The sequence below is a fragment of the Sceloporus occidentalis genome, unplaced genomic scaffold (assembly GCF_023333645.1).
Source record: "Sceloporus occidentalis isolate IW3139 unplaced genomic scaffold, rSceOcc1.0.p SCAF_3, whole genome shotgun sequence".
In the NCBI taxonomy this organism is placed as follows: Eukaryota; Metazoa; Chordata; class Lepidosauria; order Squamata; family Phrynosomatidae; genus Sceloporus; species Sceloporus occidentalis.
This window is the reverse complement of record NW_028316983.1, coordinates 105,647,768-105,662,127: the sequence shown is the minus strand read 5'-3', so window position 1 is coordinate 105,662,127 and position 14,360 is coordinate 105,647,768. Positions and strand designations below refer to the sequence as shown.

Below are 14,360 nucleotides of genomic sequence, written 5' to 3'. Positions count from 1 at the left end.
TTCTTGTTTCTTTTCAATGTAACTGTAAATATCATGGCATAAAATTCAAAGTGGGAGTTTGGAGAAAGGAGGGTTGCAGGAAAAAAAAATCAGGCAGTCTGAGTAGCAAATAATGTCATTTATTATTCCCAGGTTCTTAGCTGGGGACGTGTTCAGCTACTTTTCCTACTAGATTTCATCTTCTGTTATGACTCTTTGCTGCTCATATATGATGCATGCCCGTGCAGAACAGCAGCCAAATCGTCTCATATCAAAATTGCTCTATCTCATTCTGTGGTCTGAGTATTGCCTTAATAGTTCAGTGGAATGGCTGGATTCTCAGTTGTTTGCCCTATCATTTGATGAAAGAGAGCTAATCAAAGTCTGAAGAGAAGGCACTTAACTAAATCTCTGTGAGGAGTCCTCCTTCCATACCTGTGTTGGATGTGATTGCCATCAATTTTGAATGTAAGAGGAAACGGTGAGGACTAAATTTCACTTAAAAACTAGACATGTAGTTTAATTTACTGATCAGTGTTGAATTTTCTGATTGCCTGTTGACAGGAAAAAAGATGATTGCAGTAGTTTATTTTTAGTGTTGTTCATTTGGAGTTTTCGCTTTGTTATTTTTAAGGACTTTCTAATGCAGCCTATTGCTCCGTGAGGGTGATATTTGGGGCAAAGGGAAAGATGATCCTTAATATTTCCCAAAAATGCAACTACATATCACACTGCCTTTACAGCTGCTGTGATTTAGAAAAGATACAGGTTTATTCATTCATGGCTTGCCTTAGTACACACAAAAGAGCAACTCGTCACCTAGGGTGAACTAGCATAGCTCTTTACACTTCTGTGGAGCTGTCGCTGATGATGGATTGGACTATACATTACATTTCCTCTCTGCAGCTACCCTTTTTGATATAGCCTTTGCACAAGTTAAGATAGAAAAGCTACTTGAGCTTAGTTATAATGGACAGGAAGCAGCTGAAATAAAGCCATATTGTGAAAGAATGTACGGTTCTTATATTACTATTTCAGAGCCCTGCATTGTGCTGTGGACACAATATCAGGAAACCTGGCCCTCCAGTGCCTTCTGAGTCCCAAAATTACTAGCTGATCTTGGCCCAGACACTCACTCTCTCAGCTTAACCTACCTCACAGGGTTGCTGTCCTTGTACGCATTGCCCTAAACTCATTAGATGGAATATACAAGTGTGATGGATGAAAGAATAAATAAATTCAGCCAAATTACTTAGGTTCCCCAAAGAAGAAAGTCCAGTTGTCCTAGGAAACATAGTAAGTCAACCGCACTAGTGTATTGGGGTAAGATGGGGAGCATGGTGGTGATATCTTTATGTATTATTATAAAAGCCATGGATAGTCATTTCACGATAGCAGAGGAGCATGCTTGCACTTCAGGCCACCTGTGATGATTCCCCAGGAGTACCTGTGTCTCCAGTTATTATGTAAGTAAGTATGTGTTATGTAAGCTGGGAAATACAATAAATTAACCATAATAAGTGCTAAGTGCTTCTTTCTAACTTTTGCTGGTGGCTGAAGGAGGGGGGGTTAAATATTGGTCTGAGAGCAGGCCTTTGGGCTGAGGTGGAGAACTTGCTCCCACCCACCCCATACCCAACTCCTGAGGCAGCTTACTTGACAGAGCAAAATGATCATGACAAATGTAGAAATGAAAGGCATGATGCCCTGAGCAGAAGCAGGGCAAAATATACTTCAGGCTTAGCTGGTGGGTTTCTATTCTCCAGCAAGAAAGCACAGTTTTGTTTCTGCCATTTTACATCTTCACTCTCTCCCCACTTTCTCTCTTGATTAACTAACTAGCTTTTTAAATGAGGTTTTATGCAACTGATTGCTATGTATAAATGCTTAGATTTATGATGCCTATATACAGTGGAGGGATACTGATACAGGTGCATATGTCTGTAGCTAAACAGACACAGACAAACCTTATTTGCGGATTGAACATAGACCCTAACTGTTCCAGTATTTCTTGCCCAGAATCTCCCGAGACTGTATACAGCCTCAGCACTACATAAGCACAGTGAAAGCCTCTGACTTGAGAAGTGAACTGTATGCACAATCTTTTATGCAACACCTTCTAAAGCTTTTCCCAACATTATCTCTGTGACACCCCTACAACAGCCCTGTAACGTAGGCCATTGTTATGATCCCCATATTACAGACACAAATTAAGAGAACAGTGACTTGTTTCTGTTTATAGAACAGAATAACAGACAATCGACAGATGTATGTTTCATATGCACAAGGATAATGACAAATTCACTTTAGCCAAACCTAGGGAGAAGCAGAGGTTCATATCCTTTCAACTAGGGCCTAAATACCCTAAAGGCACCAGATCTTGTCTGATTTTAGAAACTAAGCAGGGTCAGCCCTGCTTGGATGGGAGACCACCAATGTGTCAGGGATGATGGGAGTTGTAGCTCTTCACCTCTGGCTCAAACTCACCACCTTGTTGCGCACCGGCGCTGACCAGTTTTGGCCAGTGGTTAAAGCTTTGCTCTAAAGCAGCAGAGTTACAGAGAATAGGCTGAAGACCCTGACAAACTCTCCAAGCCTTCTCACTCTTGCTTCCACAGAAGTCTTCACACTTCTTCAGGATCCAGCTGGCTCTTGTCTCTTCACCCAAGACACCAGACAACTCAGTAGTCTTATATAAAAGATCTACTTTATTCTACTATATACAGCTCCAAAACTATCCAACACAACTCCAATAATACTCCTCACTACTACCCACAAAATACATTGGGATTCATAGCCATTATTATAGTCATTGCAAAATACCACCCACTCTTGTCTGTTTCCACCCAGTGGGCGTGTACATCCACTCTCATTGGTTCTCTTGGTTCAACCCACAATTAATGATTTCATCATCTCAGCCTTGTCCACTTAACAATTCTCAGGTGTGTTCAATTATCCACTTTACATTTCTGTCCTTGGCATTTAGGACTTGTTAATTACATTACCTTATACACCTGTGTGGCTTCTAATTGCTTCTGCTGAGTCACCCTGACTCACATACATGTTTTATTTCTTTGACTGTATATCCCATGTTGCTTTTTCCTTAACACAATGAATATCAGATATTGTAGGCTGTATTTCAGAGGAAGGAACTGGCAAAACTACCTGAGTATTCCTTGCCAAAGAAACCTTATGAAATTTATGGGGTCACCATAATTCAGCAGGCGCACATATATACACAAACTCTTTCAGCTATTTTTCTGCATGTTTTCTGCATCATAGAAAGATCAGAAAGCCCAGGTTTTTTTTTTTCATTTCCCCCAAATCAGCCAGAGAAATATTATTCCCTACCTATGCACCCACTAGCTACTTATTTTGAAGTTAAAGGAATTTGATCCCTTAGAAAGAAAGAAAAAGTTTGGCTAGTAAGCATTCACTACACATACATTGAAACTAATGGGGTTGTTGTGTTCTTGTGAAACCTGTGTTCATTTCCATGGGGGCTGTGCAAGAAAATAGCCCAGGAAACTGAGCCTATGAGAGATCTAAATGAGAGAAAAACTAGAAAGATGTTATCTGCAATCAGAGTAACATGATCTAAGGCTATAGCACTGCTACCAAGTCCCCCTGTTGTCATCTGCAATTCAAACAAAGCCAAAACAGCCAGGTTACCTCAGTTTCTCTCATTCCTTCCTGTCCCATTTATTATTCCCCCTTTATGTAGCTCTACTTCCTTTATTTTCCTTATCTCGCTCTCATGCAACATCTGTCAATATATACTTAACAGACATTCTTAAATCTGGGACCGGTCTCTACAAAACACTAAAGCAAGAATGGTCCACATGTAACCCTCCAGATGTTCTTGGATTACAACTTCCATCATCCCTCACCCTTGGCTATGCTGAGAATTGGAGTCCCACAAGATCTGGGGGCTATATCCCTGCACTGAGGGCACCCCCCAAATCAAGAGGAGGAGAATATTGTGCAAATATGAAAATTATAAAAAGAATGTGTAAATTAGGGTGAGCAAAGTGCGCCTCTGAGGCAACGTTTGGTGTCGTCGGCTATTTTTGTGCTTCCATACACTCGTGGACTGCTTTTTTCTTTCCTGATAAAAAGAAAAACCTGTAAGCCTCCATGAACTGCAGTTCAGCTTTTAAGCAGAATTCAAGGTGTTGTGCACTGTTTAATATTAAGAGACTTATCGCATGAGAATAGAAAGCCAAAACATAGCAGGAGAGAAGCTGCTTTCTATGTGCCTCTCTGCATGATGCTGTGCCCATTCTGTTCTGATCCTGAGGAAGACAGTAATACAATAATCAAAGAGTGTCTTTTGCCACGCTTGAAAAATCCATTTGACAAAAGGCACACTTTTATTACCTTCTGCCCTTGGAAAGAGAACGGAAGTGCTATGATGGCATGCAGAGGAAGAGCGAAAGCCACTACTCTCCTGATCTGTTTTGTTTTTTTTGGGGGGGGGGGTTCTATGCAATAATCAAAAATGTATTCAAGTGCAAAAGAGGGCTTCCTGCTCTATCTAGGTTTCTTTTTTTTTCATTAGGGCCATTTGGAGCAGTTTGAATATCCTCTAGAGGTTTCCAAGAATAATAAAAAAGTGGACCCAAACCTATTGAGTTGCCCATCTCAACATTCAGCTAGAGTTGGTGCTGGAGTTTTCTCTCTCTTCCTTCTTCAAGTCCCTTACCAAACAGCATCTTTCTCCATGGGGTCTTTCTTCTTTAATTTTCACTTTTAACAAGAAATACTGTCAAAACGTATCCAGGTCCCGACAAATGCTTTAGGGGTTCATATTATTACCCTCAAAGAAGGGATAAGAGTTAGGAGCACTCTTGAATTCTTCTCCAGCTTCAATGAAAGCCTGTGAAGGATTATCACCTCCCACTTCTCTGTTCACTTACTTTTAAATATCTACAGTCAAAGTGGCATAGTGTGGGGGGAAAGCTGGCATTGCGTGGAAATACCTTCCTGTTAGGTGTTCTTGTTCAGTGCATCCTATATGATGAACGATGTGTCCAAGCAGCTTTCTCTGCTTCTTTTTGGGCCGGCAAAAAGCTGTGGTTGCCGCAGCCCTAAACTGGTGATCCAAGGGGCAATGTCAAGCCACCCCTTCAGGGCCATCTGTTTTAGCCCTAAGTCTTTCTTGGGGGCGGCGGGGGGGGGGGGTGTTCTTGTTGAAAAAAAAGTAAGAAAAGGTAGTGTATCTCCCAAGGTAGTCTTAGTCTTTTTTGTTAAAAAACATATGAAGTAGATTTATAGTGGGTTGTTGCTATCCTCTGGGGTTTGGTTCCAGGATTCTGCATGGATACCAAAATCAGTGGATGCTAGAATGCCATTAAATACAGGGTGGCTCAAAAACAATTGTGCAAAAGTAAAGCTGTTCTTATTTGGTTTTGCACCATTCTTTTTTAATCACCCTGTACAATGGTGTAGTAAGATGATGTCCCTTATGTAAAATAGCAAATCAAGGTTTGGTTTTAGGAATTTATATATACTGTATATTTTTAAATATATTCAAGTCGTGAATGGTTGAATCCGTGGGTAAAGAAACCACGGATATGGAGGGTTGACTGTATTTACAAATACTAAAGATTTCATAACTGACTGTAAGAATCTCTGTAAAATGTTGTTCAAACGAGGAGAGTGAGCAAGCTGCTGACTACAAAATGGAGGACAAACAAACTCATATTGATGCATGGTGAGGGCAGTTTAGCTAAGATCAACAAACACGAAATGGCATTAAGATATGTTATACTTCAGGTCTTAGAGAGACGTGCAAAGCAGCATCTATGGAGTATAGGCATGCTGGGTTTGATACCTCTATTAAATCTTTGTGAAGAGAGGGTGGGATTGGCAAAATTGATGGGGAAGGAGACTGGGAGAGTGACAGAGAGAAGGGCTACACTTATTTCCCACTTCAATTTGACATTTTGGCTTGTTTTCTGAATGTTGGCTCTGCTCAGAAAATAAACGGACTTCGTTCTAATCTTTTGATAACAACTTTGCTCATTTCCAAGCTGATCCAACAAGAATTGGGGTTAGGGTGGGAGTTTACCCAGCCTTGACTCTATCCTTGCTGCAGTTCACTTTCATTTGTTTCGAGTCATCTCTTGTTATTTTGGACAATCTTCCCTCTCCTTCAAATCTATTTTAGCTTATAGCCTCCACGGGGTAAGGGAACTGTCTGTTTTATAACTTGGTCTCTCTCTGTTTCACACAATAAGTGTTGATCCCTGGGTGTATTTATGTGTTGCAGGCATGCCTTTCTATTTGCAGAAAGAGAGTATTTTTTTCCCGTTGCTCAGCCCTGCCAGAAATACGCCTGTCTTTGCTAGAATCATATCCTCACCTCTTTTTAGTTCTTGAGGTTTTCTGAAATCTTTTCTGGGGAGTAGGCATGGGATGGGGGCAAACTAACCTTGCTTGACTTTGGGATTAAAGGAGGGGATGGGAAAAAGGGGGGGGGGGCAAGGCATTATTGCATCCCAAGCATGCATATACTTATAAGTCTTACCCGTTTATTACTGTGCCATTTTTCCTAGGAACAAATCCCCTCTACAATTTTAAAGACTTCGTAGATATTTTATTTTCTTTTTTTAAGTGTTTACAAAAAAAAAAAAAAAAACCAGAAGGCACTAAAGCACCAAGGCCTAAATATAGCCTAATATCATCTATCATTTAAGCCTGGGTAGCCAATGACAATACCTTTCCACTTTGCTTAAGAAGTGTCTTTGTGCTAAATATGCATGGAAGAAGGTAGTTAAAAACATTTCATAGTGATAACTTTTAGAACACTACAAATTCATCATGTAAGATACTAAGGACTCTTCCAGCATGGCAGTGTACATATCTTGTGCATGTACTTGATCTTCCAGGCTTCCTGTATATTCATTCCATTTTTTTCCTCTCCCGCTTCATGGACTCTCTTATGGTTCACAGTAAACCCCTCAGGGCAGAGACCATTCTCATTTTACATACAGTAGACCCTTGTTTTACGTGGGGGATCCATTCCAGACCCCCACCACCACATAAGAGAAATAGCACGGGACCTCAAGTCCCATTGATTTTAATGGCGGTGAGCTCCTGCACACTGTGCTGCATGTGCGCCACAGGCCCATGCGCCATTAAGAAGCCATGGGCACGCCATCTATGTGACCTTGAGTCTGTGTATGACAAGCCTCTGTATGGCGTGGGCACGCTTTATTGTATTCTGTTAACTGACATCTACACAGATATTTCCACAGTGGACCCTTGCAGGGATGTAGCCAGGATTTTGGGAAGGGGGGTCCAGACTAAGTGCCACCATTATAATGGGGCTTGGGTGTGGTGGCACGCGCCATTCATTGTATCTAACGGAAGGGGGGGGTCCAGACCCTAAGGACTCCCCCCCTTGGCTATGTCCCTGACCCTTGGTATCTGTTTGGTTCCAGGACACCCCCATGGATAACAAAATCCATGGATACTGATGTCCCATTAAATACAGTAGCATAGTAAAATGATGCCCCTTATGTAAAATGGCAAAATAAAGGTTTGCTTTTTGGAATTTATACATTTTAAAAATATTTTCATACCAGGGATGCTTGGATTCATGGATATGGGGGCTGGCTGTATCAGAGGACTGCAAAATTTTGTGGACCCATGGAGTAACCACTATTTCCATCACCCCTCCCTGCAAAAAGATAGGAATTTGAATTAATGGTATTTTAAGGTGGGAGGGAGATAGGGAATTGGATTTTATATGTTTTCCTATGCTTTTACTTGTGGTTTGTCGTGTTTTATTTTTATTGTTCTTATGTTTGTTGTTACCTGCCTCGATCCAATACAGGGAGAGGCAGGATACAAATTATTATTATTATTATTATTATTATTATTATTACTATTTAGTGGGTCCTGGGCTTCCCTGCTCTGCCTATAAAAACTGAATAATTAGTGCAAGATTTCTAGTGAACAGGCATCATTGTGATAATACCACATATATGACCAGCTCTGTCGCTAAGCTCATCAGTATGAGTATCATCAGTTCTTGATCTCATTTATGTTTACAGCCATGGAAATAACTGTTACATCCTTGCAAAGTGCTTTGGCCATAAACAATAAAAGTTGTACTGGATTAAGAGCTGGAAAAGAGATCTGGGACCTATAGATAGCCAACAGCGCTGAACTGTTAAGTACTTCCTAGATCCAACAACAATCTCATTGGCTCATTATATAGCATCAGGAACAATAGCATAGTTTATCCATCTACTTGTCAGTAACAGAATGTCTATGTTTACTGTATAGTTATTTACTGTCACCGAATTATTTGCTTATTCATCCTGTGGTTTCCCTCAGCAGTAACCTGTACCAACATCCATTTCCTGCTTCTTGCTTTGGAGTTGACCACCTCCACAGCAACCTTATAATACATTACTAAGCCCTTGTTATAAAATGTGAAGTGACTTTAAGTGCTACATAAATGTCATAAATAAGGTGGTGTATGAATGGCATCAATAAAAAAAAACAGCCAGGGTGCATTTTAATAGCTGCACAGTGCTTTGAAGTGGAGCAAAAGTAAATGAGAGATAGAAGGGGGACAAGCAGATCATAGTCCTGAGTCACAAATATTTGGATATCCCTTGATTTATCATTTTTTGAATTGTTGGGGCAAGCATTTGCCTCAATGGTAGAGCACATTTTTGATATATGGAAGGTGTCTGGTTCATTCCCTCATATCTTAAAATGAATGCATTCTCATTTAGCAGAACTAGGCTTTTCACTGCTATTAATCAGAACTTCCTTCCAAAGCAAGATTCATAATGGACTCATGGAAACAAGAGAGGGGCTGAGAAGGAATTCCATTTCTAAACCTGGAAGTCTGAGAGAGCTTCCCTGTAACTCCTGCTTTCAAAGGGGGCATTCACATTACAAAAATAAACTAGTGTGAAACCAGGTTATTTTCTTGATGTTCAAACTGGTCCCGATTGCACTTGGTGCACTTCGCGAAACCCACTTAACCCGGTGCAAATGAACCCAGGAATTTTTCTGAGTTTTCCCAAAAGATCTGCACCATCTTGCACCCTCACCAGTGTGAATACCATGTTTTCAATACATTTGGATGGCAGTGTGAGTACTGTTTCGAATACATTCGTATTGTCGAATCACAAAAGCACCGCTCCTTCCACAGCAGAACAGCTGAACAGGCACGTCCTGGAAAAGGTAGACTGAAGGCTAGGTTTCGGAGGAAGGAACCGGTAAAACAACCTCTGAGTCTTCCTTTTTAAAGAGAACCCTCTTGAAATGTAGGAGGTTGCCAGAAGTCAGCAGGTGACTTGAAGGAGTGCATGCTCTCTCTCTCTCTCTCTCTCTCACACACACACACACACACACACATGTAAATACACAGAGAGAGGTACAGACATGCATGTGTGTATGAGAGAGTGAGTGAGAGAGAGCATGCACTCTTTCAAGTCACCTTCTGGCTTCTGGCAACCTCCTACATTTCAAGAGGGTTCTCTTTAAAAATGAAGACTCAGAGATGATTTTGCCAGTTACTTCCTCTGAAACCTAGGCTTTGTTACTTGGCATTCATTGGCAAACTAATTCTCCCTCGAGTGGCAGGAAGAGGAGGAAGAGCCTCTGGCCAGCTGAGGAGTGCCAGTAGGTACAGGGCCAAGAGAAGAGTGCCACCAAGTGTGAGCAACCCAACCCAGAGAGATGCAGTTTACAAAAGATGTGGTTCCATAGTGTGAATAGCAAACCCGGAATGCGTGAGTGCAGTGATTCCCATCGTTCCAGTAAAAATAAAAAAGCAAGTGTGAATGCCCCCTAAATCTAGCAGATGCTTAATAGCATCTGCAAAATTAGTCAATAATCTCAGTGACAGTCATAATATATTCCAGTTCCAAATGTACTGACAATGAAATGCCCTAGACAGAATAGCAATAGCAGAATTCTAAAAAAGTGTCACTACATGGAACATGCCTCCTTATCCAACAGTACCTCACTATTTCTGAGATTCTTAGATAGAATTTGAATCAGTGACGCTCCAAACCTCCCATCCATCAACACCTAGTAGACTGTGGAACCAAGATAATTGCAACCACCTCAGGACATTTGGATGGTATGGCTATGACATTGTCCATTCTCTCAAAATCAAGACAAATTATCCCAGCATTTCACATACTGTAGCACAGGCTTCCTAACAGCATTGCATGTCTATACTTTTAATATTAGTATATATTATCAGTGCTATTCAGACTCCCCCCCCGCCCCGGGCTCCCCTTTACATCTATACATGTATGTCATGGGATCCCTCCTGCTCACCCTAACATATATTAAAAAATGGTTTTTAGTATGCCTATTTTCATTTTTACATTTTATAAGGAGATAACATTGTTCCAAATTAGAACATGTTTATTTCAATAAATTCGATAGCCAGTTCAACACAATGTTGGTAACTGATGAGGGGCATGTGCTTTTTTTCTGAGTGCAAAGTTTACTAAAAAAAAACAAGGAGTAACATTACAAAGAGCAGCTCTCGGTTCTTTGGTGACATCAAGTCTTGTATGATACTTACCGTTCATAGCTGCCAAAGCTGAGAATCCAGTTTCACAAAGATAGGTACGTAGTTGCAAATGGTATGAGTACAGCCAGCCCTTTACATTCACGGGAGTTAGGGGAACAAGACCCCCACAAATGTGAAAAAACCACAAATAACCCCCCCACCCCTGTGACAGCCATTTCCAGGGTGGCAGGGGTTTGGGGGGACAGAGGGGTCCCTTCATCTGGCTCCTGCCATCCTGGAAAGGCTTGGAAGAAGCATCTCTCAATCCCTTCCACTGGCAGGAGTTCAGGGAAATGAAGGGCACCCTTCCTTCCCTTAAGTCATTTCCCTTCCTCTGGCCCCTGCCGCCCTGGAAAACCTTGGGAGAAGCATCTCTCAAGCCCTTCCAGGGTGGCAAAGGTTTAAGGTATGGAGTGAACCCCTTCCTCTGGCTCCTGCTGCCCTATAAAGTCTTGGGAGAAATGTCTTCCAAGGTTTGACATTTCTGAATAACCAAAGCCGCAAATGTCAAACCCACACATGTGGATAGCCAAGTGTTCTTCTATAGCCTTTTCAGTTAATGTTGGGAATTCATGCAAAGTCATGAAATCGAGCACTGTCCCACATGCAATACAAACAATATACTCAATCTTGTTTTCACCATTTGCTTAAGACAGTGAAGGTGGTGCAGGGCAGTGGTGAAATTGTTAAGCCTTCTACATTAGAAGGCTACCAGGCTGCATTTGGCTTTCTCAGTTGCACTTTCTCAGGCCTGCAATCATGTTTCAAGTACTGCATGACATCAATTTTATGGAACAGGAGATAAGGAAACATGGGGATAACTGACCTTTCTTTTACTTACAGTGTAAGTTGTCACGCCATTGATAAAGGCTGGATTTATCCTAGCTTTCAGCCGTTCCAGCTGTTCAATATCAAGCAAAAATGATCCTTTACATTTTGTTTCCCTTTCACTGTTCACATGAAATCAGATTCCCCCACCACGCAGCTTACCAATAGGAAACACAGCTAATGGAGAGTTGTTGTGGGCTCATTCAATCCAGCACTGTAATTCAGCTCTGTAATTCTGTCATACCAAAGGCAAATCATTCTATGCATTTTTCAAATAATGAATGCAGCTTTCTTGCTTCTTTCTGGGGAAGGTCCAAAGCAGCTTCTCTTGAAGCTTCTTTCCTTTGCTGTGGGGATGCAGCACATATCCCAGCATTTCTCTGAGACACAACAGTTCTTTTTGCCCTGGCAAATGTGATTGGTGCTAATGTAATTGTGATATGTCCTTATTTCCCTTTTTTAAGAGGTACCGGCACTTTGGGGGGGAAAGGGACATCATCATCATCCCCTCCCACACAAAAAAACCTTAAAATTCATTTAAAAAAAACTTAAAATATACGTAAACTAATATAGAGTTAAAATCAGTTAAGAAACATGACCATTAAAAAGAAAACAACAAATAAACAGTACAGCAAATTACAACAGGCCCTCCTTCCCTCCCTAATAACCAGCCCCCAAAGGCCTACTGAAACAAAAAGATCTTCACCTTGAAAGGAAGTTCTGAGAAAGTAGACTATAGTCTACAAATGCTCATGTTGCCAATGCTCATGCTGCTTCTTTCTTTCAGTTTGTCTCAAAGGTGCTATAAGATCTCTCTACATACTCTCTAGAAAGAGTTTTCCAGAGCCTGGAGCAGCCACCAAGAAGGCCCTTGCCTAAGTTCTTAAAAGATGTGCCTGGTCCGGTGGTGGAACATTAAGAAGGGCCTCTTCAAAGATCTCAAATTACAGACAAGTTCATATGGGAGACCACCCAGTTGATTTTCATGATCAAGTGGAAAATCAAACCCTGATCTCCAGAGCTGTACTCCAACACTCAAGCCACTGCACCACACTGGCTCTTCGTACAGGATATTCTTCCCCCTGCCTTAGCAAACCTAAGGAATCCCACCAGCCTACAGATAGCTCCTCTTATACGTCCAGTGGGATCATTTTCCTGCATAAAGATCAGCTCTCAGATAATGAGCTCACTATTAATATAGACAATGACATCTTGAAATTATTTGTTCTCTAAATTATTCTAATGGTTAAAGTTAATAGAATGGATGATGTGCACAGCTAATTATATGCTCATTGAAATAATGTTGGCTAAATCCAGTGCTGGCCCTATCTAGAAGTGACCCATTGACTTCAGTTGGTTGTGACTAATAAATCCCATTCATTCAAGGAGTCGAGTCTATGTATGATTAACATAGAATATAGCCAAGATGTTGACAGGCTGTGGCCCTTCAGATATTGTAGCAACTGCAGCTCCTAGTAACCTTAATCAGATTAACCAATGGTGGGGGATGCTGGGAACTGCAGTCCAACAACATCAAGAAGACCACAGCTTATCAAACTTGATTTGGCCCAGATATTTTTATGGAAAGATGCAGGTGCTGATTGCATTTATTCATTATATTTCTATCACATCTTTCCTCTAAGAATTTCATAATTCACCACCACCACCACTACCACTGCCTTTTATGTGTTCCCATTTTAGTGAGATTGCCTCCTCAATCCTTTTCTGATACTCTATCCATTGTTCTATTCTGATCTACGATTATACCACTCTGTTTCAATTCTGCACTGGTCGAATTTATAAAGCCAATTTATTTTGAAGCAGAGAGGTTTGGGGAATAAAAGGGCATTTTTCACCATATTTACTGTAGTAATTGTTATTTAGCACACTTTTGGCAGTTGCTCTGAACTCCCTCTTGTAATTTCCAGATATTGGACAGGTAGTGCCTGTGGCCAGAATGAGGAGGAGGAAAAGAACCCCTACCTCCATTACATTATGTTCTTTCCTTTTCTCCTTCATTTAAAAGGCTGCAAAACAGAACCCCAGAGATGGGTCTGAAAGAATGTGGTTCTGCTGCAGTGCTCAAGCAAGCAAGACAGCAGGCTGCCTGGCATCCTCACATGTAAGATGATCAGGGTTATTCCAAAACAGGGTGTAAACTGGAGGGCATCCAGGATGGGGAAGGTTCTGGAGGCCAAGACATGTGAGGACTTGTTGAAAGAACTGGGCCTATTTTCCCTGGGAAAACTTTGGCGGGTTATAGACCGCCCATTTGGGGCGGTCTGCACCCGCCCCTTTCCCCGGTGTATCGGGGCCTCAGCTGCCAGAACGGCAGCTGCTGAGGCTCCGATCCGCCGCTTTTCAGGCTGCGGGGAAGCAGCAAAACGCTGCTTCCCTGCAGCCTGAAAAGGGGTGTCCCTGCGGACACCCTGCGGCGGCAGGGAGAAGGAGAAAGGGGCTGCTTGACCCCTTTCTCTTTTAGTCCGCTGGGCGCAGCCGTCTGAAGGCTGCACCCAGTGGACTAAACCAGGAAGGAGCTCCGAAACGGAGCTCCTTCCTGCTCCGTGTTCAGGGCGCACTAAGCGCCCTGGTGCGGAGCAAGGATGTCACGTCCGCGCCGCCCCGTCTAGAGGCGGCGCGGCCGTGACGTCCTCACGGCGGCGGCCGTATGGAAGGGCCACCACCATTTAGTGCGTGACGAGCACGCACTAGGGTTAGGGCGGTGTGGAAGCACCGCCCTTTTGTAACCCTAGTGCGTGCTCGTCACGCACTAAAGTGCCGGTCTGTAACCGGCCTAAGATTAAGCTTTTGGGGGGTATCTTGAAGGGCTTTCATGCAGAAGGTGGAGCAAACATGTGCACTGCTACTCCACAAAGTACGACTAGAGCTACTAAGTGGAAACAGCATGGAAGCAAATTTTGGCTTCCTTCTAATGGCATGAGCGATTTACCAATGGGACAGACTGATTTCTTTACTTGGAAATGTTTAAGCC

General features: G+C 42.1%; 1 protein-coding gene across 2 annotated transcripts in view; it reads left to right on the top strand.

The window, feature by feature from the left end:
- OLFM3 (olfactomedin 3) overlaps window positions 1–14,360 on the top strand; it is a 209,971-nt gene that overhangs the window by 145,674 nt on the left and 49,937 nt on the right. The window lies entirely within an intron of this gene.